Below are 26897 nucleotides of genomic sequence, written 5' to 3' on the forward strand. Positions count from 1 at the left end.
TAGTAAGACTTTCGAACTCGCGTAATTTGTCTTCCTTTTTTACCCCGTTATGGCTCCCGTGCCATGAAACTGCGAGGACAGAATCTGCGCTCGGCTTCCTCGACGTCAATTTGACCATTGCAATTCTGGATAGAAGTTGACTTGCGTCCGGCCCTAAGCTGTTTCTGACTTCCCTAATCCATGTGTCCGTAGTCTTCAGACCCTTGGTTTCTCCATTGAAGTCTTCCTTTAGCCATATAACAGCAGATTCTTGTTCATTTTTGGCATAATCATACCCTAATGCGCCGCACTTAGCGACTACTTCGTCCTCGAAATATCCGGGAAGTTCTTGGCAAAATATTATGGAAGAAAAGAAAGACCGCATGATTATTGATACGAACCTCCGCCGCTTCTCTGTAACTCTTTTTTTTGGACTGTTCATGTTGATTGTCATGATGAAGTACGATGGCGACGAAGCTGACTTCAGACGCCCATCTTGAATTGATTTCTTGAATTCATTGAATTTCTCTTCCTTCGGTATGGAGTCGACATCATCCCCCTCTTCAGTATGGTGTTTAATTAACTCAAGAAATTTAACAGCTTCGAAGCCTTCACTTATCGTTGGATCGTCCATCTCAGTGTTGTTGCTTCTGATCCGCGGTACAACGTTGATTAGAGCAAGGCAGGAGGCGGAGAATTCGGAAGTCAACAACAAACCGGACTGACCCTTTTCTTCCCTTCAAGAAGGCTCAGCGCTACACCTCCCACGAGCCCTAAGAGCGTTTGCGTGGGAGGCTACAACTTAGTGCTCTTTGACCCGGTCTTGGAACGAAGAGCATTCTAATTGGTCAATCTGTTAAAAGGTGTTGCAAGCGTAGCATATAGCAAAGCATTGGATTGGTTAGCTAACAAAGGCTCACCCAGTATATCGTTGCGCACAGTTTGTCAACAGGGGACCCGAACGCTTCATCAGCAATAGCAACAAATGTACTGTTATTTACCTGTGTTCCTGCGTCTTTTTGAGTCGTTTAGAATGGATTGGAATGAAGCGAAGGCGGTTTACATTTCTGAATATTACCTCGTCTGCCGCTTTGTAATTATGACGCTCCGATTACGTCTCAAGTTTCGATTAACGTCGTTACTATTAACTCTCATCGGGGCAGAGAAGGAGAAAAGAGAGAAGGGATGAAACTAAAATGAGTCCAGTATTATTTTGGTACCTAATTCTCTTGTTAGGGAACAAAATCGGTTAGAATTTCTCATCTCCATTGATAAAGCAGTTAATAATCAGGTGAAGTTGGACTTGTATGCTTGACCGTCTTCTTTCATCTCATTTTCGAGTTGTATTTAGACGCGGCTTTTCGTCCGATCTGTGACTACGCTTGACTGGACCGGAAGTGCTTTTAAATTTGTGAGCATGTGCTTCGTCAAAGCGGTCCTATTGCTCTCTTGACAGACTCTTTAGGTTACGTCCGCGTAACCTGAAGAACAGGCAGATTAGCGGGGCAGCGAGCGAGACACGATACACGAGCGCGGAGCGCGACCACGAGCGCGACGCGCGAGACGAAGCGCTCGTGGTCGCGCTCCGCGCCCGCGTTTCGCTCTCTGCGCCGCTAATCCGTCTGTTCTGCAGGCTACGTCCGCGCGCGTCACAAACATGAAACAGAACACGCCGTGCGGACTTTCTGGTCAGTCTTGCGAGATAAATAAATGGCATCCGTTGCTAGTATTATGAACTGCGTTAAACCAAAATTCAAATTTTGAATAAACCAAGTTTTAAAGAAGAAAATCATCAATGAAGCGCAGCCTGGAGCCGTGAAAACATAGGTATTCTCCTTCTAAAATATATTTATGTGGTCTGCAAAAGTTTGTTTCTTAACTGGTGAAATACCGAGCCAAACAAAAGAAAATAGAAAAAAAATACAGAATCTAAGTTGGCTCACCAGTAAACAACGTTGAAATTGCCTGGTATTGTTGATGAAAAATTTGCGCTCGGAGCGAAAATTGTAGTCAAAGGCTGCCGTCCATCGCCTCGCGTTTCCTCGCACATATCCACGCGAGGACCCACGCAGGCTGGTCTACTCAAGTGTAGTCATAGACGACGAAAGCTGTTGGTAAGTTTCACTCCTTATCTCTTTCTCTTTTAACGCGCGGCGGTTATGAAACTGGAGAATCTCTACCCCCACCCCACCCCCGACAAGAGTTTCAAATAGTTAACGACGTTAATCGATACTTGAGCGTCGCAATTCCAAAGCGGGAGACGAGATAATATTCGGAACTGTAAACTGCCTTCGCTTTTTTCAAAGCCCTGTGGCTTATAATTCAAAAACGGCATGGTTAAATGTTTTATATCATCAAATTTTAATAAGCATGATAAGAAGCAACTTTTGGCGCAGTTTTCAAAAAACTGTATGTAGGGTTCAGAGCCATCTTAAAGTTTTGAAAATTTAAGGTGGTTCTAACCCTATGAACAGAATTTTTGTTTTAACATTGCCAAAAGTTGCGGCTTATCATGCTTATCAAAATTTGATTATCTAAAAAAAATTCTGTGCCGTTTTTGAATTATCAGCCCATAAAGATGTAATTAAGGGTGTTTCTGGCAGGCCATACTGTTGCTATGGTAACCCATTGTGTCACGAAAATGATAACAACGTGTTCACCAATGATTGGGTTGTTTTTCGATACCATGATTGTAGCATCAAGTAATAGAAAGTAGTTATAACGATCCAGCAAAATCTAAGTGCTGGAAACTGTTTTCAGCCACCTTAAGGACGGTGCCCACTAAATACAAAGGTTTTTGCGCCAGGTTAGGACCTTGCGGAATAAGTAGATCTTTGCAAGTGCTATCGGAATCCACAAAGAAAAAAGAGGGTAGCCACGCATTTTTTCGAGATAATTAGCCTTGAATCTCAACAAAAATGCTGACATCAGCATTTTCTGAAAATTGAAGGAGGATATTTCTTCACAGCTTTCTTTAGAATTCGCCTTTACATACAGAAAAGCAAACATCTATAAAGATCTGAAAACTACATGGTAAATGGTAACATAAAAACCATTTTTGGTATGTTTTTAATGACAAAATCGTTGCAACAGCACTTTTAGCGTCTCTGACAGCCTTCCTCTGTTTCAGCTAAAATACAGTCTAAATATCTTTTGCTCACAACCAGAAACTAATCACCTGCTGAATAGGCTTGCCACGTCCATCTCATAACATAAAATATAGGGGTAACCACGCGTTTTTTAAAGTTATTGATCCTTTTTGAAACTTTTTGCGGTGCCTGTTTCATTTTTCCTGTCACCTCTCCAGTAAGTAAAACATTTGCGTATCTCGCACTTGTTTTGCGCGCGCACTACGCCATCTGCAGGTACATGTTTACAGTTGGATTTCAGTATAATTTTCCACAGATAACAGCTAGTTTTTCAGCTGGAAGACGTTAACAGTTAGTGGTTAGCGATATGCTGCTGTTCTGCTGTTCCTGGTTTAAGTACAGGTTCATTAAACTTGATTTGGTCATAGTAGTAAAATTTTGCTTTCGATTTAGTCGCGTACTTGGTGGCGTAGTTGATTGCGTCATGTCAACCCAGAGCGCGCGTGGCGCTTAAACCATGCCTGGCGTGATGCGCAGAATGTGTGCGCACTAACAAAAGTAGGCACCGTCCTTAAGTGAAACTTGCTGACTTCGCACTTTCCGTTCGGAACCGCTCGTTAACTGCCACGACCTCGGGCCAATATTCCCCAGTAAGGCCCTCGCGCCCGGTTATTAAGAGGTTATTATCGTCCAGACAAAGAGAAAAAAATATTTTTCCTTAGGAAGAAACTGTTTTCTTTTGTGCCATGTTTTGTATTGCGATATTCGGACCGCTCAGGGAACCAATCACAGTTGTCCTTTTCCTCGCGGACCAATTCCCCATACAATAAAAGTACTTAATACTGCGATCGGGAATGGTTATGTAAAAATACTCTCTATCAATAAAAGAATAAAGTTTATTTTATTACTCTGGTGATACACCCTACTGCACAACGTCCTTCACTCAGTTGTTGCAGCTTTCTTTCTAAACTAGTACACATTAAATTTGTCTAAACATCCATCATCAAAAGTTCGTTGCTTCTTTGATACTTGTTGACAAATGATTGTTAAATTAAACCGAAACCTTCACGAACAGTTTGAAGGTTTTACTCTTAATTGTATATAGAGTGGTTTTCAATTGAGTGTCCAAAGTAATCAGGCAGTTACTTTGGTTTTGGTTTTACTACGGTTTGAAATTAGCTGAGTAGTCTAATTGGTAGATAATTGGTTTGGTTTTGGCTTTTCGACACTCAATTGAAAATCGCTCCATTAGATGGAAAACGTTTTCACCTCACAAACTTACTTAACAAGCTACAGTTAAAAGTAATGATTCATTAAGGAAAACCAACCAAATGTAATATTTTAAGACTGCCTGGGAATCGGATAAAAATCTTTCGCTTCAATTTCCTCGATCAACAAGCGTATCATTTAGGAAAACAACTTACTGCAAATGCACTGTGCAATACCATTGACACTTGAACAAATTTCTTGTCCACTTTTTAAACAGATTTACAAAATTTCTCCTCAGGCTTATGAATGTAAGAGGAATTTTCAGATTTTGCACAGATAATTTCCGCGTTACTTAATTACAGGTAGTTTTCTGAAGTATTCTGAATGCACTTTTCACACACACAAAAAAATAACAAGGCTACTAAAACCCTGTAAAAGGTAACTACACCTATATACTAAAGGTAACCAAGCTGATAAAGGGTCGTTTTACGGCAAACGAGTAGTACAATTGTTGGGAACTAGACAAGATTTCTCCGTACAGTCAAGACTACTGAATAAGGGCACGCATCGAGTGTCCTTGTAATTGCAGGGCTCTGTACTAGTTATTAAACGAATTTAGCTTTCCCTGGGGCCAAATGAATCATCACGTCATATAGAGGTGCCCGTAAGGAAAGTATTGGTTCTTGGAAACTGCTGCTTACATGAAATTTAGCAAATGCAATACAATTACTCATGCAGGTTTACAGATCGGTTTTCAACTGAGAATCGTAAAACCAAAGTATTCACTATGACCAATCACAAAGGACATGGGCAGTCCAATGAACCAATCAAAACTCAAATGCTAGCTGCCGACGCAAAGTGCGGCAAAACGTGCGAGAGCGAGTTGCGATTGGTTTTGGTTTTACTTCTGATTGGATGAAAAAGTGGCGCGAGTGTTTTAAGCCAATCGTGTAGCGTGGTAATACACAACCAACTATATAACGCTCTATAAACGTATTGATGCATGCACACACCCTGGCCAGGGGACCCCGTTAATACGAAGACTGCACAGAAACAAGGTCGAATTCAAGGTGTTCTTAAAATAAGAAAACGACAGACTTAGCGATTTATTTGGGCCAAGAAACAAAGTGGCAGTGATAACGAGGTGCTGGTAAGGTTTCTGGATTCAGCTGTACAAATTCAGTTACATTTACAGTTTAGATTTAAAGTTTAAGGTATTAATGAGTAAAGGTTTTCTATCTAAGTAAACGCTAATTGCAGGTTTCCTTTACTGGTTTATAAGTAATTTGGTACCTGGCCAAAATAACTCAAAATACCGTGACTGAGCTCTTTAACGTTTTTACGTGTGTGCTTGGCTTCACAGTCCTAAACAAAGTTTCTTTAACTATTTACGACTATTTCTACAAGATATCGATTCTCCATTCCACTTTAAAAGCTGGCAATCTTCATATTTTCCAAACTCAAGCTGTTGGGAGACAAGACAAGAAGACAGTGAAGAAAGTTTGATTAGCCATTGTTAAGTATGCGGCCTAGTTAACACTAGCGACATAACGTCATAACTACAACAACATAATCGCTTATGTCGGTAATGTGAACATCGACATCAAGACATCACCAAAATATCAGTTTGTTTTCCTTATATAGTTATGTTCATGCTGTGATATTGCTATTATGCCATTATGTCAGGATGTTCAGACTGCAAACATGACGACAAAACGTCCTTCTTATGCTGTTATGTGTATCAACTAGGCCTAACTCAATCGCAGACTCGCCAAAAAGGAATTAGAAGAAGGAAATCTTACTCGCATAACTTTCACATAAACTTTAGTCAAATCAAGTAATCAGAAATTTAGCCTCATTTTAGGGATATTTATATTTATACCATGTCATAGGAAATACAGCCAATCAGAAGACAAGAAAGCCGTTGTATACTCGGCGGTATCGACTATCACACCCAGCCTTCCCATCATACGTTGCAGTGATTTTGTTGGCCACTCACAGTATTTACTGTGTAATGGTACAAATAGTTATTAACCACTCTCGTGGTATTTCATGGAAATCCCACAAGTCCCTTGCATTTTCCTTGTACACACTCGCCTTTACACCGAAAAAATACAAGTGACTCTCGGGATATTCCTTGTTATACCACTCGAAAGGGTTCAATAACTAGTTTGTAAAACACAACAAGGCAGAATAAATGAAGACATGATTGATCATTGCAGTTTTACACACAACTTAAGCAGTTGTGAAATTAAAGCCTGAAAAAAATTCCTGGCCTGAAAGGGATTCCAACCCAAGACCTCTGCGATACCCGTGCAGTGCTCTACCAACTGAGCTATAGAGCTCATAAAGCTGGCAAGAAAAGACTCTGCAATATGTTTTATGTAAAACGTTTTTTCTTTCCCTAAGGAACTAAAGCGGTGAATTTCAGGTTCACCATAGAAGAAGAAATTTCAGTGCTCGGATGATTGATGCCAAGAATCGAGAAATCCAATATTAAAAAAAAAAAAAGAAATCCTAAACGTTTATTGATTGCATTAACTTGCTTACCCGAAAGTACTATCAGCAAGCATTCTCCAGCTTTCAGCGAGACATCATCGTTGAACTTAATTGTGAGTTTTCCAGTCTCCTAATTAAAAAAAATGAAATGTTGAAAACCAATACACTTGGCCGAACAAAAAACACCAAAACTAATGTATAGTTGCCACAGACATCCCTTTTCAAAATTCCCTGATTTTTCACTGATAAGACCAAAGAAATGCAAAATATCAGTTCTAGTGGCGGCTTCTTTTACTACTTGTTCATTAAGAGTGATAATTTTAAACAAATTTTCCTTTTTCATTAAAGAAAAATATTATCGTTGAGATCACAGTGACCCTAAATGTTTCTTCCAGCCTTCAATGGTTTTAAATCAGCCGTATTAAATTACTTCAATTTTCCTTGACTTTTCTTCAAACTGTCAATTTCCCCTGACTGAAAATAAACTTCCCTGACGTTTCTCTGACCTGGAAGAATTTTTTTCTCTCACCATTTACTGACCCGTGGTGGCCCTGTAATGCAAATTCGATTTCCTACAAATTGCATGCTTCCGTGATTGTAACTAACGGTGTTATGACAAACTTTACTGAATTACCGTTGCGGCTGTCGTGTCCAGCGGTTTATTGCCGTCGCTCTTGCGCACTACAGTGAAGGTAGCACGTGACTGTAGAGTTAACTGTGACAACTGAAGTTCTCCATGATGCACACACAGCTAGGAGGTTAGAAAAAATCAAATAAGACATCCCAAGAACAGTTGGTTCGAGTTCAAGAACACACTGACTCAGTCATTGGTAATGCATAATGTAATCAGAAATAGAAAGAACATTTACAAATAAGCTTACACGCAAATTTTCAGGTTCATATCCTTTGAGAAGGAATTTCAAGGACATTAGAAATTAGAAGGATTTATATGGGAAGAAGACGCTTTGCCCTCCAGTCACGCTTCCGTGGTTTTCCAAACAAATCCTTGTAATTTTGCAAGTTTCCAAGCTGCCATAAAATCTTTGTCTTTCGGTTTAAGAACCTCGAATTTTCCATTCTTCCTAATATTTTTCCCCTCTTTCTATCTCCGATAGCTATATAACAGCAGCTTCTTTTTGTAGTGAGTAATAACGGAAAATGTTCCTGGAGGGCAAAACTTCCTCGCTTCCTTGCAAACCCTTCTAATTTTAGCAATATTGAAATCATCATTAAATTTCAACCTTACAGGGCATTGGTCTGAAAATTGGTGTCCTGGCTATTTAAAACATGCTCTTTCCAGTTCTGGAATTCCCATAGCTGTAGCTAAAAGGCTTAGAAAATATCGTTCACGTGACCAACTGCTCCAAAAGGCCTACTATGAAACAACAGCCATAAGGAGAAATGGATGCACGTTAATTAAGATGCTTCAAAATTAACCTCAGCCGTTCCACTTCGCATTTCAGCATCTCCTTTCTGTTTAAACTGGCCCCAAGCAGCGGCAGTGATGAAGAAACCACAGAAGTCTGACGGGTTAATTCGTGGAGCAAATCCAAGACTGATCACAGGGTTACCAGCCTCTCTTAAACGCAAAGTCTGCGAAATTCAAATAAAAAAAAGCTGATTTCTTTGCTGAAGTACAAAATAACAATATATTTTTCATGAAACATTTTTGCCACAGACATCACTTTTCAAAATTCCCTGACTTTTCTCTGAAAAAAACAATTAACATTTCCCTGACCAAATAAATACAAAATGTTAGATTTACGGCGGCTTCTAGCTTCTTCCTACAGCCGTCCTTTCCATCCGTTCATTAACACTGATAAGTTTTCAATAAATTTTTCTTCTTCAATAAGAAAAACAAATCGTTGAGATCACAGTGACCCCAAATGTTTCTTGCAACCTTCAATGGTATCAATAAATGAGCAGGGTTAAAATATTTCAATTTTCTCTGACAACAATAACAACAACAACTTTATTTACTCACACATTTACACTGACTTTTCTTCAAAATGTCAATTTTCCCCAACTCAAAATAAAATTCGCACTTCCCCCCCCCCCCCCCCGACATGTGGCAAGCCTGTAAAAGCTCCGAGAGGTGTTTCAATAATCTACCTGACCAGACGCCAACTCAAAGAACAAAAACGCTGCCATGGGTCGAACGTAATGGTCTCCGCACTCGATTTCATTCCATGGGCTTCGGCGAGTCCCGTCATACTTCTCTCGGGTATCGGTCAAAACTTCAAAGAAAGAAAATTAATGAGATTGTAACTGAAATGACATAATAGCAAAGAGTTCACTTGACGCCTTGTTGCGTTCCTTAGGAAGGCAAACGTAGGGAGGAGTGACGGAAAAGAAGAAAAGCGGAGAGGACTATGACATCGGGAGTAGGGGGGAATTGAGGCAAGTAAATAAAAAGCAAAGGGGATGGAGAATAGGGGGATTGAGAGACTGAAGGAGTTGGGAAAATGTTGCAGAGAGGGAGTTGCTAGCAAATATTAATAACCTGATGACCAAAGTTTAACCCTAACGCATTTCAAACACAAACGACATCAGGAAGTAACGAGTATTTTACAGTTGCCAGACAAAAAAAAAAAAACGCTTCAATAAATGGACCTTTTCGCCGATACGGCGGCCATTTTGAATTCTACTGTTTCAAATAGCTATTATGGGATGCTTAGAGGGGGGAAATGCATACTAATGGCCCCTAAGCATCCTATAATAATGACACAATAGAATTCAAAATGGCCGCCGTATCGCCGAAAAGGTCCACTGTGATTTTCCCCGAGTGAAAGTAAAAGAAGACATGCCAGATTATCCCCTCCCCAGTCTCCGCGCGCTTTATCTTAATTGCAACTGTCGGGATCTTTTCCCGTTGGTTTTCCACACATTGCTTGTCAATCAAAGAGGCTGCACAACAGGAAAACCAATCTATTAACCTCAAAAGTTTGACAACAATTGTGTAAGATCAGAGATTGGTCAAAATAACGAAGGGACCGATTTTACCTTTAAGAGCTGTGGTGATCATATTTTCGCTCAAGCACAGCTGCGCAAACTCGTACTCTAAACCTGTCCAAGCTCCCTGAAGCAAAAAATGATAACAAAAAATATGAGAAGCGAACATGTCACGTAATCGTCCTGTCCAAACGAAAGCTTGCGTGACAATTTAAGCATTTACTTGCTGTTAAAACACTATACGGAGATTTCGATGCAATTCTCTCTTTACGCCCGTCCTGCCAAGAAAATAGAGAGCTTAAGCAATGAGGACGGCTACCCCGAGGACAACGTCTAATAAAAAATGAATTTATATTTTACCTTCAAACCTTTCTCAAGCTAAATATGTAATGCCAGCGTTCAATTCCAAATGAAAATACGAAAAATTAGTCCTGGGTTGCCTGTATCATTATCATTATTATTGTTGTTGTTGTTGTGGTCGTCGTCGTCGTCGTTGTCATCGTCGTCGTCGTCGTTGTCATCATCATCAAGGTGATTCCTTAGTATTGCACTGCGCATCCCTACTGCGCCCGATTTTCGCGTCATTAGCGCGCGCACATGAGCGCGTGCGCGTACAAGAAGTAAGAGCTAAGTTCGATAGAGAAATAAATGCTCCTTTTCTCTTAAACGAGCACGGTGACCCCCATGTTTTCTTTCATAACAACAGCAACAGCATACCAAGTTTCATCGGAAATTTATGGCGGGTTCTTTTACTAGGGGAATCACCTTAAGTTCTCTAATTGAGAGGTGACATCACTTATTAAAAAAAAAAAAAAAAATGAAGATTATACTATATATATCCTTTCCTATATCCTTTCAGTTAGTACATCGGTTTCAGAATTATCCTATTGCTGCCGTTTTTCCATCCCGGTTCACGTTCGATTCGATTTCCGCCATCAAATTCGTGAATTTGGTAGTTCCCAGTCCTTGTGAGACACAGCCAAATAACAATAATAAATAAGAAAGCAAACATAAATGAATAAGATAAAACAACAACAACAACAAAAACATCAACAAACCTCGCTGCTGTATCGGAAAGGATGACTTGGAGGTGCACCCGGCCATCGGCAATATACATTCCAGCGTCACGCTGATCAAAGAACTTCCTGGGAGTCTGGTCAGCTAAGTAACAAAATGTTACTATCAATATAATATTAATACTATGACAATGTACCAATGATAATGAAGTAGTTTAACAATTTTTTTTACTGCCTGTCCGCAAGGTAATATTTCAAAACTGCAAATTGATAAAGTTGCGTGACAGCCTGTCTAAAAGCCAAGCTAACATTTCGTGAGAATGCCTGTTAAAACTCACCATCTCGGAGAATTAAGTACGCATGCGTTGTTTGGCAAAGCTGAAGTATTGCAAACTCGTTCTCTTGCGGCGCAAGCTTGACGGAACGAGCGATTCTCGAGAGTTCCGTTACGGGTACGATTTTTATTGGTTATAAAAACAATGGAAATAAGCGGAAGTGAACCACCAGGGTCCCGATTGAGTCATGTGTTTGTCAGCTAGGCAAGCGCACTTCAACCGGAAGTCTGATATTTTAGGACTTCAAATAGGATCTTTCCAGGGTCACTCGTGTCCCGGTGGGAAACTCATAGGGTGTTTCAACTGGCATCTGTCCCTCCCCTCCCTACCTAATTTTATATTTTACCTCCGAATCTCGCGATACTCTTAAGTCATTTTCTTTTGTTTCTCAGTGTCAAAACTATCACGAAACTGAATCTGGGACACGGCGAAACATTTGATATAAAAATCAAAAAAATAGCCGTCGTGGTTCACGTTCTCCAGACAACGTAGAATTTGATCATTTCATGTTGTTGTTTTGGAGAGGACGGCAAAGAAATGTACCAAGAATTATAACGCACGAGCACAGCCATTGTTCTCCTCGTTAAACCTTTTATTTAGCGACGTTCCCGCTGCCGTTGCTGTCGTGGTTTTCTTAAACTCCCCATTAGTTACCGCCGCTTACCTGGATCGAAGGAGTCCACATGGTTTCTTAAAAAGATGTTTTGCAAAGTGCTTTTGACGTGCTCCTCTGGTAGAAGATAACCCAGCTGCAACGCAAATGCCCACCACTGACCAACCAAACAATCGACGAATGTTGCTAGGAAAATGGATAGGAGTAGAAATTCTCATTAATGGTTGTCATGCATTTCCTTTCAAGCTAGTGGTGAAAATTTGTGGTACATCTAGAAACATCATTAATTTGGTGGTGCATCATTATCATAGCTGTTTGGTAGGAACACATGTTGACAGGGCAAAGTAATGCACGCAAATCTGACCGCCCTGTGCTTTCAGCATTCTTCTGTGTTGGTCGAAACATAAACTGAGTCCATTTATTCATCCCTAACTTAAAAGAGCTACGTCACGGTTTGAGCACCTTGAAAAGTGAATAGCCTGAATTTTTCAAGTTCGTCGTTTGTAATCCGTGTCAATCTTCTCCATCCTTAACCATCCTTGTTCCTTTATGGTTTATTATAATCTTTTAGGTGTTTTGGTATCTTAGTAAACTATTATTTTGAGGTTTCCTGCAATTTAAAGGTAATTCTGTACGTGACCAAAATAACTCAAAATATCGTGACTGAGCTCCTTTAAGCTTTGTTGTTAATGAAATTACTAAGAGCTATCTTCGCTGACGTCATTGTTTACCTTTTGCTCATTAACATACGACTGCGTAGAGAAGGCATCACGCTACACACGAATTGACTTCAAACATTTAAAAGGCTTCTGAAACTTAGTAATTGGTGAAATTTTTGTCTCTTTCTGGTGTAATATTCAAGAAGAAATCGGCTTTTAAAAACCGCACAATATCTGTGTGGCACAAGCGCTAATGAGCTCGAACATTCTTTGTAAGATTTTGAGCTTTCAATTTTGAGTTTTTAATCTGCGTCGCACAACAGGATTCGATACGACAACAACAACAACTTAGTTAACGTGTCTAACTTAGTTAACGTGTGTAAAACCCTCTTCAACATCATATCGGCCCAAATTCCTTGGGACCATTAATCGTGTTATACCCTGTCAATTTTCAGAACTGATGTTTTCCCAGCTTAATCAAGGCCTGACTCACTTATGCTAACGAGGCAAATATTGTTAACAAAGATTTCCCTACAGAAAAAAATACAATACGCAAAGGCTTGACTCACCATCAGAAAGTTCAGCTTTATCGTACTTTGGATCGAGTACCTAAAGGAACAAGACAATGGAAGAAAGGGGATTTACCAGATGCTCAAATTAACCACTGTTATCACAGTCATGCCTTCATCATACACCCTGTCGCATCATTACAGCCCTTTAGATTGGACTACAAGAACGAGGTTGAGTATGAGTACGATTTTTGAATTTCAAACCAGTGACGTTTCCAGAGCCCTAGTTCTTCATGGTGGTTTTATGTAGAGAGGGTAGCTCATGGAATGAGAGGGGTATGTGATTTGATAATGTGAAGCCTGCAAACTAGAACTGAAAAGTCGTTCTCGTCCTCGATCTCGCACTCGCACTCAAATCTGAAGTCCCCCATTAATTGTTCATATACAACATCAAGCACTGCGATGATCGATCATATCTTCATATCTTTCTCCGCAGTTCTAATATATGATATTTTATATATTCACTTGTATCAAACGTTTCAGTCCTAAAACCAGAAGGCGATGCAAACGAAAGCTGATGAAACCTAGTACTAAACTCATTAAAAAGTAAAACAAGTTTTTGTCCATCACTTTACAAAGTGTCTTCAACGTAACATGCTGTAACAAGCTCCAAGACACGCAACCTCGTCCTGGTAACGAGATTGAAAGTTACACCACAATCTTCACGAAGGCCCTCTTTTACATCGGGAGGTCCCTTCTAAAATTGGAGCTCACCTGTGTGTACCAATCTTCCTTGGTGAAGCAGACCCTGTCGAGGTTGGCGCTTCCCAGAGCAAACCGTTTGGCGTATTTTTGAGCCTGGCCCTAAAACCACAGGGGAGACAAGTAAGAGAGTGTGCAACGTTCTGCAAGTTAAAGTTGCTACATCATGGTTTGTGCTTCTTGAAAAGTTTAGCCTAAATTCTTGTATTTGTTTCTGTTTCACTTGCATGCTTGAAGTCTAGTTTACAACAGTCAACGAGTTTCATTGATTTAACCAGGGCGATCGAATTCTACAAATTAGGTGGAGAAGCAAGCCAATCGCAATTTAATTCAAGTGAATTCCTCCCCCCCCCCCCCCCCCATCCACCCACCCCCGAGGTGGACGCTTACAACTTTTTCTCCCCTAAGGAGGTACGAATTCTAAAACGACACATTAACCGATTTTTAACCCCATAAAAGGTAGCATGAGCGCCCCGTTCCTTTTCATATGGGAGTTTCCTCCGGGTAATTTTCTTCATAATTTCACTGAAAGCAAACACTGAAAGCAAGGCATTGGCAATAAAAATGCTACTGCACCATATCTTTCTGAAGCTTTGCCATCTCTTCCGCAGCTCTGCAACACAATGAAAAGTAAAAGAATTCATTCTCTGTCTAGCTCTGAGGCAAATAGAGAGAGAAGCTGAGCGCAGCGAATCTTCTCCCCGTTTTCATGTCAGTGCAATTTGACAAGGATAAGTTGTTACTTAGGACGTCACCTTAGCCAAAAGCCTCTCAAGAAACATTTGAGCCGGTTCTAATTTGATGAGAGGATACGAGAGCCGACGGGAGACGCCAAAAGTCTGCGAGAAACAACGACAGCCGCCGACATCCCACGAGAGTCGATGAGAGTCGCCGAGAGTCACACAGACCAAACAAAAGTCGACAAGAAACACCAATAGAGTATAAGATCGTCATCGAGAGCGCTCGAGAGTCAACGAGGGTCACCGAAAGCCCACGAGAGTCGCCGAGAGTCACCGAGAGCGCTCGACAGTCGACGAGGGTCACCAAGAGCGTTACAGAAACATCAATTTACCTGAGAGCACAATGATACAGAGTGCAGGTAAAAGTAGTCACGCCATAGAAAGTAGTATCATAAGTGTTGGGTTGCGGACCACGAATTAACCCTGAAAGAAAAAGAAAGAGAAATATCTCAGGTATTTTTTGCTATTTCATCCCCATCTCCAACAACAACAAACAACAACAGAAGCTTTTATTTCACCCCAGAGTTGAAAATTACGTTGTTTTGCTGGAATAAAAACAAAAATGACAAGGGTGCTGGCTACCCGAAACAATGTAAGAGTTAAAAATACAAGGCAGCCAGTTTAAAGAAAAGCTATTTTACAAGTTTTAGTTTAGGTCAGGGACACGAACATACAAACACAGACACACACAGTAATATAAATAAACAAAGTTAAGCTCCGCTAATTCACACAACCGTACCACTGATTAAAGAAACGAAACAATGACGTGGTGGATGGATAATCCGTGCGGTTACCTCAAAATAATTGTTTGAAATTGCTTATAAATTGCCCATGGAAGGGGAGATCGGAGAACGAGAAAGGGGGGCGGGGGTGGCTTTGTAACGGGGAGCCATAGACACTTTATTTAAACACCGTAAAAACATCAGTTACAAATTCCGATTTAAAAAAGGAAACCTGATTTACATGGTTGCCGTGTGGGAATACGAGGAGGACAGTTGGCGATTTATCTCATTTCTAAAGTTAATAAAAGATCTAATGGCTCTGACGTCAGTTGGAAGGCTATTCCACAAATGTGCCCCACTGTAGCAGAATCTACGTTTCAAAAAAATCGGTACGGGGCTTAGGCAGAGCTAATTGTTTTCAATATTTCCGAGTCCATAGTCCGAGTTGAAGGGTTTAAATAGGCCTTTCAGGTACTCCGGAGTCTGATCGTTTAAAGTTTTAAACATTAATTTCAATTTTTGCTTTTTTTCTTCTGATATGCAGCCGAGGGGTCATTAACACAAAATTGAATTTTTGATTCTAGGAGAGGGCTAACAGGAGGGAGGGAGCTAAAAAATAGCTCCTGGGATTTAACACAGTCATTTTAGAGAGAATTTTTACCGTCTCCCGCTGCGTCCAATTCTGTCATCCATCGGGCCATGATTTTCTTTACAACCGGCCACACGCCGTCAAACCACTCTTGCGATGCTCCGTGAAGAATCTGAGATAGTAAAGACACAATCAGCGTTGCTGTACTGCTGTAAAGTTCTGTCCCGTTACACGGTGCTTAAAACGTCAAGAGCAGATCCAAGAAGAAGCAACTCCTGTTTTTACTAACGTCACTGCCATGCGCGCAAAGGGACGAACCATTATCTTATTGAGAAGGGTGGGCTGGGCAATAGTCCAGTTTGGAGTTCGCCATGACCGCCGATTAAAAGCACTGAGAACGCATTTGCACAGGGTTAGCCTCGACTTAAAGTAAAATATTCACAAATTCCCGCGAGAAGATCACCTGTTTACAGCTCTGTGTATCGTTTAATTTTCAAATTTGCGGCACCTTCCCGCCGGTATTTGGGAATTTTTTTTTTTTTTTTTACCTGGGGCATGAATTTTTTTCACTTCTAGGTTGAGCAACAGCTTGTGCAAGAATGTTTCTATTTTTTAACATCAAAAATCTAACTGGACTAGTAGAAAGCACCTGGTCGAGGTTTTTTTCTCCCATGGCTCCTCTTCCACCATGTTTTTCAGCATTTGTTGCTGTGCGAGTTTTTTTTTTTTACAAATTGCCCCACCCCCACAACCCCCCTCCCCTAAAAAAATAATGGTCCGTCCCTAAAGCTCGTGTAAAGAATTTTTTGTAAATTCAGAGCATACTACGGGACCGTGTTCGATAAAATAGTTAGCTCTGCCTAATTAAGGGTTGTTGACAATTTAAATGTCTTATATAATTATTTCGCCAAACATGTTTATATTTCCCTTAATAAACGCCGCATTAACGAAACTTCCTTAAAAAGATTCGTTTTATAAGGTGCACGTATTTACCTCCCTGTAAGTCTTCAATACAGTTCCTATCTCGCCATCTACACATACAGTTGTAGAAGCAGGATTCACATCAGTGTAGTTTGGCCAAAACGTCCATTGGCGTCGCAACTCAAGTGGCACAGTTGTGCGACTGAAAAAGGAAAACAAAGTGTTTGAATTAGAAATTCAAAGTGTAACGGAAAAGACCACCATAAAACCACTAGCTTTCAAGAGGACACACCGACCTCAGGGAGCAGTGTGTGTTTTCCCCCATCTGGTTGTCCAGCGCTTAGAATCAGTTATATGTATGTGTTCCCTCTGTTGGCACTGGTTACTGGGCCCGCGGTGCTTTCGCGCTTGAAACTAATCACTCTGGTCACACCTTTTCAAGCTCTTAACACGGTCACCAGTTAAATATTTTCCCGCGCTTGGCACTGGTTACATATTTTCCTCCGCTTGGTACTGGTTACATGTTTTCCCGCGCTTGGCACTGGTTTCATGTTTTCCCATGTTTGGCACTGGTTACATACTTTCCCACGCTTGGCACTGGTTACGTGTTTTCCCGTGCTTGGCACTGGTTACATATTTTCCCGTGCTTGGCACTGGTTACATGTTTTCCCGTGCTTGGCACTGGTTACATATTTTCCCGTGTTTGGCATTGGTTACATGTTTTCCTACGCTTGGCACTGGTTACATATTTTCCCGCGCTTGTTACTGGTCACATGTTTTCCTGCGCTTGGCACTGATACATGATTTCCCGTGGCCCGCCTTTGACACCAGTGGCATGTTTTCGCTTCAAGTTCTGACTGACATTAGGGCATTAATTACGCTCGTTGCGATTAACCAGATGTACTGACACCGGCATTAGCTTTACAATAGTCAGTTGATACAGCTGAAGCTTAAGACTAGCAGTACCTTGGTATGATGCCATTAGGAGAGACCTGCTGTTTCATGTCAACAACCCGCATGGTCCTTTCCAAATCTGGGAAACAGCTGTTGACAAAAAGTGATTCTCAAATATGACAATAAGAAGATAGTTTCTATAAAGTACATATGGGCTATTGACCTAGTGTGAGGTCAAGATGGCTGGATATTGGCCAAACTCTTTTTCTTTGCGTGTTTACGGACTGAGACGGAGTTGACACACAGGAGTTGAACAAGCTTGGTTACTAAAGGATTTAATACATGGAAAGAGAACACTGACTTACATTGCGATCGCCATTTCATAGTTGAAGACATGGGTGCAATTTAGAGGACAACAACCTAACAACCAAGAAATGAAGAACATGTTCACAAGTTCAGTGAAAGTACAAAATATTAGCATCGAGGTGCCAGGGCTTCAAATAACGGCCGGTCAATGGACAATGTCCGGTCAAAAAAAGGTTTTGTCCGGTCAAATCCTTAGATGGCCAGACAATTTGTCTGGTCGTTTACGCTGGTAAGGAAAAAATTTAGAGTTTCAAGTTTAAAATATTTAAAGCTTCAACATTATTGGCGTTTGTGAAAAAGGAGGGCAAAAAAGGTGGATACTTAAATACCAGACCAAGAACTTATGAATAAACCTAAGCATAAATGATTCGTAATAGTCATAAAATATCCGGCTACTGTTGCAAATTTTTGCACAAATGTGATACTGATTTTGCTGTCCCATGCGTTCCACTATTCCTGCATTGAGATCGATGCTCATGTACAATAAATGCTTTGAAAATTTACTTGTTTTGTATTTAAACATCATGTGAAGGGAGGAGGGGCACTTTCGTAGCGTAAGACGCAATCGATGTTTGTCCAGCCAAAAATGGGATATGTCCGAGCAAAAACAGGTTTGACTGGACAATTTGACCGGCGCCAGCCGGGAAATTATTTGAAGCCCTGAGGTGCACTGCGCACGCGTGAATTTCACAGCCTGTTGGCCATGCTGTAGTAAGCGTCTGTAACAATCTTATCCATGAATCTTGGATGAAATTTATCGTAAGTTTTAAGTTAACTCACCTCCCATCTTGTTACAGCCTGTCAGCGAAAATAAAACGAAAAGGAAAAAAATGAGTATTAATCTCAAACTTGAAAATTCATTATCCTCACTGATCGACCAGGCGCATTTAGAGGTCGTTAAAAATTTGCCAATCCATATTCTTGGTATACTTTGATAGCCATCTTTATGAGCTTTAATTTGATATGGGGGTTTTGGTACCTCTAAAGGTATATGGTAACCTTAACCATGAACACTGCCTGTCATAATGTTTTCTGGACATGATCCCACACTGGCCAGTTTATGTGACTGTTTACTGTGATAGAGTCCATGGGGTTAGTACATAATTTCCATAAACCACTGTTTTCATTTTCCAAACTCAGCGTAATGTAATATCCTGAACGGCAATTTAATTTAGCTGACACAATTTTATTGGATCAAGACCTTAGCACAACTTGGACAAAATTCTACAACTTGACTAGGAGATTACTGCAGTTTCGACAACACATTTTTTTCAGTCTTAGACAAGACTAAGTCATACCTTCAAACCCGTAGAGATTGCCATCACCCATCCACATGCATGTAGGAGATCTAAGGAAGCGATATTTACCCGAGTGAGACCTTAAGTTAAATCTCGAACATAACGTAACTTGTCAACTCGAACTTCATTTATATAAGTATTGCAAATAATGTGAAGTTGCTGTATTCGTATCGTGAGTAGTGTAAAGTGGCTGTATTTAAGTGATAAAAGTTGTGTAGAGTAAATGTATTAGTACTAGAGGTCAAGATATATCTTATTAGATGTTTTGGTGTGTAGTGTTGCTGTGTATTTTTACGAGTTGTGCCGTATTTTGACGAGATCGTAGGGCGAGTCAAAATACAAACAAGTGAAAATATAAAGCGATACTAACAACCGAAACATCTAATAAGAGATTTATTATCCAACTGCTGTAGTCAATAAATTTATCAATGAAAAGAGGGAGAGTGTGACAGTTTTGTGTGCGCGCGCCGACCAGTACAGCAAACAGGTTTTCTACTGTACAAACAACTGTACAATATCGCTGTATATTTGTATTGTTATTTGGACAGTATTTGCTGCAGTTGGATAATAAGGCTGGATATTGGCCAAGTTCTTTTTGTAGGCTAATATTCAGCCATCTTGACCGATGATTTATTATTATATGGAAAAATAATACTATTTTCTTGCAGGACATAGCTGGTTATCGTAAATCCCAAGAGGGGCAAGATAGCACCATATTGCCCCTTCGGGTACCCAATCACAGCGCATGATTCGGTTCATCTTGCCTGCTCACAGAGCTAGCCATATATAATAACTGGCCTTATGAACATGCTTGCTGACAGTGGTTATGCTTGGCACTGGTTAATGACTTTCCCACATTTGGCAACAGTGACATGCATGTGTTTTCCTGCTCTTGGCTTGTTGCATGCGCTAAACTTTGCTTCAACATCTAATAGGTCCAAATTTTAGTTCATTGCCTTATTCATGTTTAAATGTCAAGGGTTTTATTAAGGGCCAGGCACTGGGCAATTTGACCGGTTGTCAGGATGATTTTGCTCATTTGGTTTTGTTACCGCCATATCGCGAAGCCAATCTCGATCGGTCTCCAAACATCGTTTTAAAAAAGAACAAACGTTTAAGTTTATTCACGACAACGAGTTTGACTGAAAATAGAACAAAAATAAACAATTATTTACAACATTAGACGGCTGAACGGACAAACCCCGAAAAACACAAACTTACAGCTTTTTCCCGAAATGAATGATTGACCTCTGGTGGACGATGATCGCGAAAAGGAAATTATAAGAACAGCGACAATGACTAGCTCTAATATAACTCGAAGGATGTTAGTTTAACCGTTGCCACAGAATTTACTAGTCTGTCTACTAGTCTTATTAACATATTGACCTCGCGCGCGCGCGAAAATACCAGATGTCCCGCGGGGCCTCTTGTAAGCATAATTAGCAAGAGTGTTACAGGTTTGACCATCTAGAGGAAAGTTTTTCTTTTCCAGAAGTTCAGTTCAAATAGTTTTGCCCGCCTGTGAAAGCCAGTTGTCCTCCTACTGAAAACGTTAATGAAATCTCTGACTGCACCGTGATTGGGTAGACTGCTAATGTAATGTAAATTATAACGCACCTTATAACAGACACCCGTCCAGCTGCGCTGTCAATCATTTGCCACGGCAAACTAGAATCAAACATATCATCTCGAAAATTCCTGGTTTTTCTTGTGAGATCACACATGTTTGTGACAGTGTATGAGAGAACCTGAAACAAGAGGAGATGGCAAAGGTGATGAACGATCAACTATGAAACTCTCACAACAGTCAAATCTGGGTTCGCGCAATTCCTGCCAAAAAGGCTCCCATATATAAGGGACCATCCGTTTTTGTGAGTTAGGGGGGTGTGGGGTGGGGCAAAAAGATGGCTTCAAAGTGGGTGGCTGAAAAAATAATTAATATGGCGTTTAAGGGGTGGGGGTCACCCAATTCAATACATTAAGTGTGTTGACAGGAACTACACTATTACAGCAGAACCCCGCCTCACGGCCACGCCGTTAATATGGCCACCTCGTTATTACGGCCACCTTATTCTGGCCTGAAAAAAACCTCGGTCATTTTCTTATCTAAAGAACTCCCGGCCAGATTTTTCCAGCCCTTTGGTGACCACATCAACAGGATTCCACTGTACTTGGTAAAGATTACTGGTCATGCCAAGGACAACTGCAACAATGTTTATTGGATGAAGTCTCTCACCTCCATAATGTTCGTCCAAAACTTGCTGTACTGGTTTCCGATATAGAAGTTTGTGTTGGGGTCATGGATGCCAAAGCTTTCCTGACTCCAGTTCACATATCTGACAAACAAAAGGCATCTCTTACGGTAAGTATAGGTAATCATATGAATGCGAGTGTAAGTAAGGATTTACACTACAAATATTTGTGGTGTAAATCCTTAATAATTTACTGTTCTAGCTTTCATACAATTACTCATTTATTATATGACTGAGAAAATTTGGAAAGCGTGTGTATTAATGTCCACTGCAGTGCAAATTAAAAATTAATGATAAATTGGCCTGCTCTCAGCCAATCACAATGAAGTAATTTTTTTTTCAGTCATATAATAAACATCAACAAGCCATTTGCAGTTATTTTTAAACTGATATTGGTATGTCTTTCATTTGGCCTGAGATAGGTTGTGGGTTTTGGAATTAACACAGCTACTACAGACTTAACATTAACACACTAAATAGCATTCCAAACAAATCTAAGCAAAGAGTTTTCGCCGATCTGACCGTGCCAAAATTGGGGCAAGATCAAGAACTTTTTCACACACTGATAATGCAGGGCAGACCATGGCAGCTTAAATTTCATACACTTTTACTATTGTTCTCTCTCTTAATGGAAACTTTTAGTAAATACCTGTGTGGAAAATGCCATGCTAAGAGAAACGTGAAGGTCTGAAAAGAAAAAAAAAAAGGAATACAGAGGCAGACAACAAACGAATCTCATTAACAGCATTATTTGGAGTTTACAGTTTTTCATTTGTCACCATCAGATGGTCAATGGAACCAAATTCCAGGATTCAATTCTGGGCATTACTGTTATGAGTTGTCTCTCTTTTTATTCTGTCTGTCTGTCTGTCTGTCTGTCAGCCTGTTTGCCAGCCTGACTGTCTTACTGTCTGTCTGTTTATATTTCTGTCAGTCTTTCTGTTTGTTTTTCTCTAAGTCCGGCTCCATCTAACTCTCTGCCTACATGTACCTCTGGATGTCTGTGTCTGTCTCTGCTTTTCTTTCTGCCTGTCTCCATCTGTCTATCTGTCTATTTGTCTGTCTGTCTGTCTGTGTCTGTCTGTCTGTCTGCACTCATCTCTCTGCCTGCCTCCATCTGTCTGTGTCTGTCTGTCTGTCTGTCTGTTTCTGTATGTTCATTTGCTTGCCTCGATCTGTCTGTCTGTCTGTCTGTCTGTCTCTCTGTCTTTCATACATTTTTTAACTTCTTCCTTCAAATCATACCTAAAATATTTACCAACAATCCCTCTAAGTGGGCATTGTTTCTGCTAGGGATTAGAAATTAACATTTTACCTGTGATGTGTTGGGCTGGATCTCTCTCTCACAACAAACAGCTCCATTCCAGGTTTTTTGTGACTGTAAAAGTACAACAGATGTCACAATGAGTTTTTCATTTTCACCAAGAGAAGCTCCAAATGGAATACAACATGCAAAATGTGACTTCACAGGACTGTGTTACACTACATGTATGAATTCACCATCACTTTAAATGAAAAAAAATTTGTGCAATAAATTTTAGCTGTGGAAAAATTTATACTAGAGGTAAATTACATGTATCTGTGTGTAAGAACTATAATAATTGTAACCACATAAAACATAAGTCTACATGCAAATCTTCATGTACTCACTGGGGAAGGGCCAGGTTTTCCCTGACCTGGTAGACCTGTAGTTGTGAAATACTTCCACATCTCTGTTACATCATCAAACTGAAGCATGGTGGTTAAATTGTCACAACGCTCAGTCACAACTGTTGAAAAAATAATATTGTAATGATTACAAACCTTAGACATCCATTGATATAATTATTATTTAAGAGTGCCTGCCTGTAAAAATCAGACAAATTCTTAATTTCACTGCAAGGGTCAAAAATTCGATTTCGCTCATATTCTTATGGTAGATAGGCTAGGGCATGACAAAAACTACTGGATAATTTTTTTGGCAAAATATCCTTTTATTTCAAAGAAATATGCAAATTACCAAATTCCGTTAAAATGCCGTGACAGCATTGCCTGACGAACATATGCGTGATGTTCATATGCGCAGAAAGATGGTCACAGATTCATGCTATTCGACCAATAATAGGTTGACAGTGGGCAATGTACATCGGACATTAACCTTGTGTAAACAAAAGCAAACTTCTGCTTTATGTGCGATGAATGGTAAGAGATCGACTAGAAATACGTCAAATCGGCTTTGGACCTGCCTTTTACAGCAAATGAGGTTAGAACATTTCGAAATTATCAGCTCTGTGTCTATTTCAACTTAACATAAGTCAAGTCATGTGGCACATGCTAAAATATACGTGTAACCTGTAAATTGAAATTTGACGACGGATGGTCAAATATTTGCATTTTTGATGTACTTTGAAAAGCTCTCGCGTTGCTCACAATCATTTGCCCAAATAAGTTTTTACAGGAATCTGTAGACCATCCTTCTGTGATTCAACCACCAGAAGCTTAATCCATTTGAAGGTTTCGCACATGGTGAAAATTAATTATATTCACAAAGTACTTTTAAGTTAATGACATACATGTCTTCGAAATTCAATTATTTTTGCACCCAAAAAACAACGCAACATTCCCTAAAATCAACCCACCACACATTTAAACACTGCACAAAAATATTTGAGTGTTTTAAAAACAGAAGAATGATGTGGTTTTGCATGCAAGGCTCTCGAACGTGTTTAGTAAAATGGTGCATCAAATGACAATTTTAACGGAATTTGGTAATTTGCCTATTTCTTTGAAATAAAAGGATATTTTGCCAAAAAAACGATCCAGTAGTTTTTGACATGCCCTACAAATAATCTACCATGAAAATATGAGCGAAATCGAATTTTCAACCCTTGCCGAGTTATTTTCCATTTTTATGGACAGGGACTCTTAATTACTAATAATTAGAGAACCACACAATGTATTGCTAAGAAACCTTGGTATTATCATAATTAATAATATTAATAATAGTAATAATAATAATAATAATAATAATAATGTGGAAACTCAAGAGCTTTTTAGAGACACAGACTTAGCACAAGCAGTTGAAGTCATGCTGTTGTGAGCTCGTGCTAGTCCTGCATGTGTTTCTATCGAGTTTTAGTATAAAATCTATTAGCATTCTATCACAAATGCCGTTCTCTGATTGGCTATGCTACCCACTATCTATTCCATTACAGATAGTGAGTAGCATAGCAGTGTGTACTTGTTAACAAAATGACAGCTGCTTCTTGGCATTTTCGAGGTGTCTATGAAGAGGATTTAGATTGAGTTTGTAATGACCAGTAGATTTATACTAAAACAATTGGATTATTTATTCTCAGTTTCTATGCATGATAGTTGACTCTGGCTGCACCCCCGTCAACTATGACGTGATAGAAATCTCAAGCTCATAATCTAATTGTTTAATAGAAACATGATTTTAAACCAATCAGTGTGTGTATTATCGTAAGGGTGTTTTCTAAAACTAATAATACACATGAAAAAATTACTCGATTCTGATTGGCTAAGAGTGATGCAGTTCAAGTGTAACACCAGTGCAAAAAGTGTAACATCGGTGCAAAAAGTGTAATACCAGTGCAAATTACACATCGAAATTCTGGATTATGATTGACTGAAAGACAATGGGAACTTTTCTGAGAAAATGATATCACGTAAAATGATGATGAAAATTTTGTGCTGAAACTTTGAAAAAAGTTTTCTCAAATGAGAAAAAATGGCTTCAAGAAAGATCTTCCGGCACTTCCTCCACGCGAATTTTTTCATGTTTATATTATTAATAAGTAATCATACGGTTTTTCTCGTTCAATTTGGAGTTAATTTGCACTTGTGGGTTTTTCAAAAAGCTGAAATTACACTCGCCGAAGCAGCTCGTGCAATTTCAGATTTTTGAAAAACTCACTTGTGCAAATTAATTCCAAATTGAACTCGAAACCGTATGATTACCTATACTAATAGAAACATGGGAATGAGTGCAATTTGAAATAAATAAGTACAAGTAGATCTTTCAAACACACAAAACAAATTACCGGAGTGTATTTATTGAAAATTGCATGTTGAGAAAAATCATTTGATCACTTGTTTATAATATGTAAATCATTAACTTTATTTTCAACATTCTGCACTGTATGGGGTTAATTAAAGTGCTCTCTGCAAATCAACAAGCTGTAATTTTTCGTGTCTATTATTATCTTAAAAATATATAAATTTGAGGTCACAAAACTTATCATGAAAGAGCAAAAAGATGAAGTAAGGGCCTGCAAAGTAAGACTTAAAGATGGACACAAGTTAAGGACAACATAAATATACGTTAAATATAGTTAAATGAAATTTAACATAGTTAACGACTAGGAGCTAGTCTGGTCAGTAGCGTTTTTATAGGTGGTTGTCAGTGTCTTGGCCGTCTGTGAACGTTTGGTTAGCGTTTGGTGCGTTTTGTAGCGTTTGATATAGTTCAATGAAATTTTACATAGTTTATGACCAGGAGCCAGTCTGGTCAGTAGCATTTTTGTAGGCGTTTGTTAGTGCCTTGGGCATCTGTTAGCGTTTGTTTAGCATTTGGTGCGTTTCTGTAGCGTTTGCAACAGTCATATGGTCGTGAGAGCCCTGGGGCTGACATTGTCCAGCGGTATATTTGGTTAGTACATGTGTTGTCGTCCCATGTGCTCACAGTGTGTTCATCGCTCTGTTAGTGTGGCGTTGTGGATTGAATTATAGTTTAGCGGTTCTCGGCGTTCTCCCTATTGCTTCGTTAGCTATCTCGGTCGCTGTCTCGGTTAAAACAGAAGTTCTTCGATCGTCGACCGTGGCGTTTTTTGTTTCGTACTGTCTCTACCGCCGTGTTGTGGTTCGTCTTCACTTCTCTCGTACCTGGTCCGATAGTGTGGGAAGAATTTCGTCATTTGTCAACCGTGGTATCCTCGCCCGCTGTCGTGTTTCATCTTTAACTGTCGTGGTTCGTCTTTAACTCGCTCGTCGTTCTCTCGTACCTGGACCGATAGTGTGCTCGCCACTCCGATAGCGTGGAGTTTTGGCGGGCTTAGTGTAGCGGTTCCCAGTTGGGGATAAAAAGAAATTTCGTCATTCATCCACCAGGGTTTCTTCGCCCGCTCTCGTGTTTTTAGTTCGTCTTTAATTCGCTTGTCGCTGGTTTGTACATCATGCCAAACCCACCTTGTTCAACCACCAATAGCTTGTCTGCCGGACTTCATTCAGAGGACTTACCTCTGTTGTCTTCTGTGCCGACAGTGGTTTCAACGGCTCCCTCTGGCCCTGTGGCGCCTTTGGCCGTCGATTCGATCGCGGAGGCTGTTGTTCACGCACTTGGAAGCTCCCTTCCTACCATCATCTCTTCAATTCAAGGGAACACCCCCTCGTCATTAAATTCCTCCGTCCCTGGCACTTCTGTTGGCATTGCTCCATCTAGCTCCTCCGAATCGACTGCTGTTTCTTGTGATGCCAACGTTTTATCTGTGGCTT

The 26897-nt window shown here is 40.0% G+C and overlaps 1 pseudogene across 1 annotated transcript in view; it reads right to left on the reverse strand.

The window, feature by feature from the left end:
• Nucleotides 1-5350: 5350 nt before the first annotated feature.
• LOC145468442 (uncharacterized) overlaps nt 5351-26897 on the reverse strand; it is a 37030-nt pseudogene continuing 15483 nt past the window's right edge. The window contains exons 13-35 of the transcript XR_014042191.1: nt 23055-23173; nt 22720-22782; nt 22054-22091; nt 21389-21488; nt 20770-20900; nt 19153-19202; nt 18635-18652; nt 17854-17908; nt 17561-17638; nt 16667-16796; nt 15746-15845; nt 14695-14785; nt 14199-14235; nt 13635-13724; nt 12921-12960; nt 11744-11878; nt 10787-10889; nt 9780-9855; nt 8889-9013; nt 8214-8369; nt 7411-7527; nt 6828-6906; nt 5351-5742 (exon numbers count right to left, since the gene is read on the reverse strand). The product of XR_014042191.1 is annotated as an uncharacterized LOC145468442 (transcript). The remainder of the gene's footprint in view (nt 5743-6827; nt 6907-7410; nt 7528-8213; nt 8370-8888; nt 9014-9779; nt 9856-10786; nt 10890-11743; nt 11879-12920; nt 12961-13634; nt 13725-14198; nt 14236-14694; nt 14786-15745; nt 15846-16666; nt 16797-17560; nt 17639-17853; nt 17909-18634; nt 18653-19152; nt 19203-20769; nt 20901-21388; nt 21489-22053; nt 22092-22719; nt 22783-23054; nt 23174-26897) is intronic.

This window comes from Orbicella franksi, chromosome 14 (assembly GCF_964199315.1).
Source record: "Orbicella franksi chromosome 14, jaOrbFran1.1, whole genome shotgun sequence".
In the NCBI taxonomy this organism is placed as follows: domain Eukaryota; kingdom Metazoa; phylum Cnidaria; class Anthozoa; order Scleractinia; family Merulinidae; genus Orbicella; species Orbicella franksi.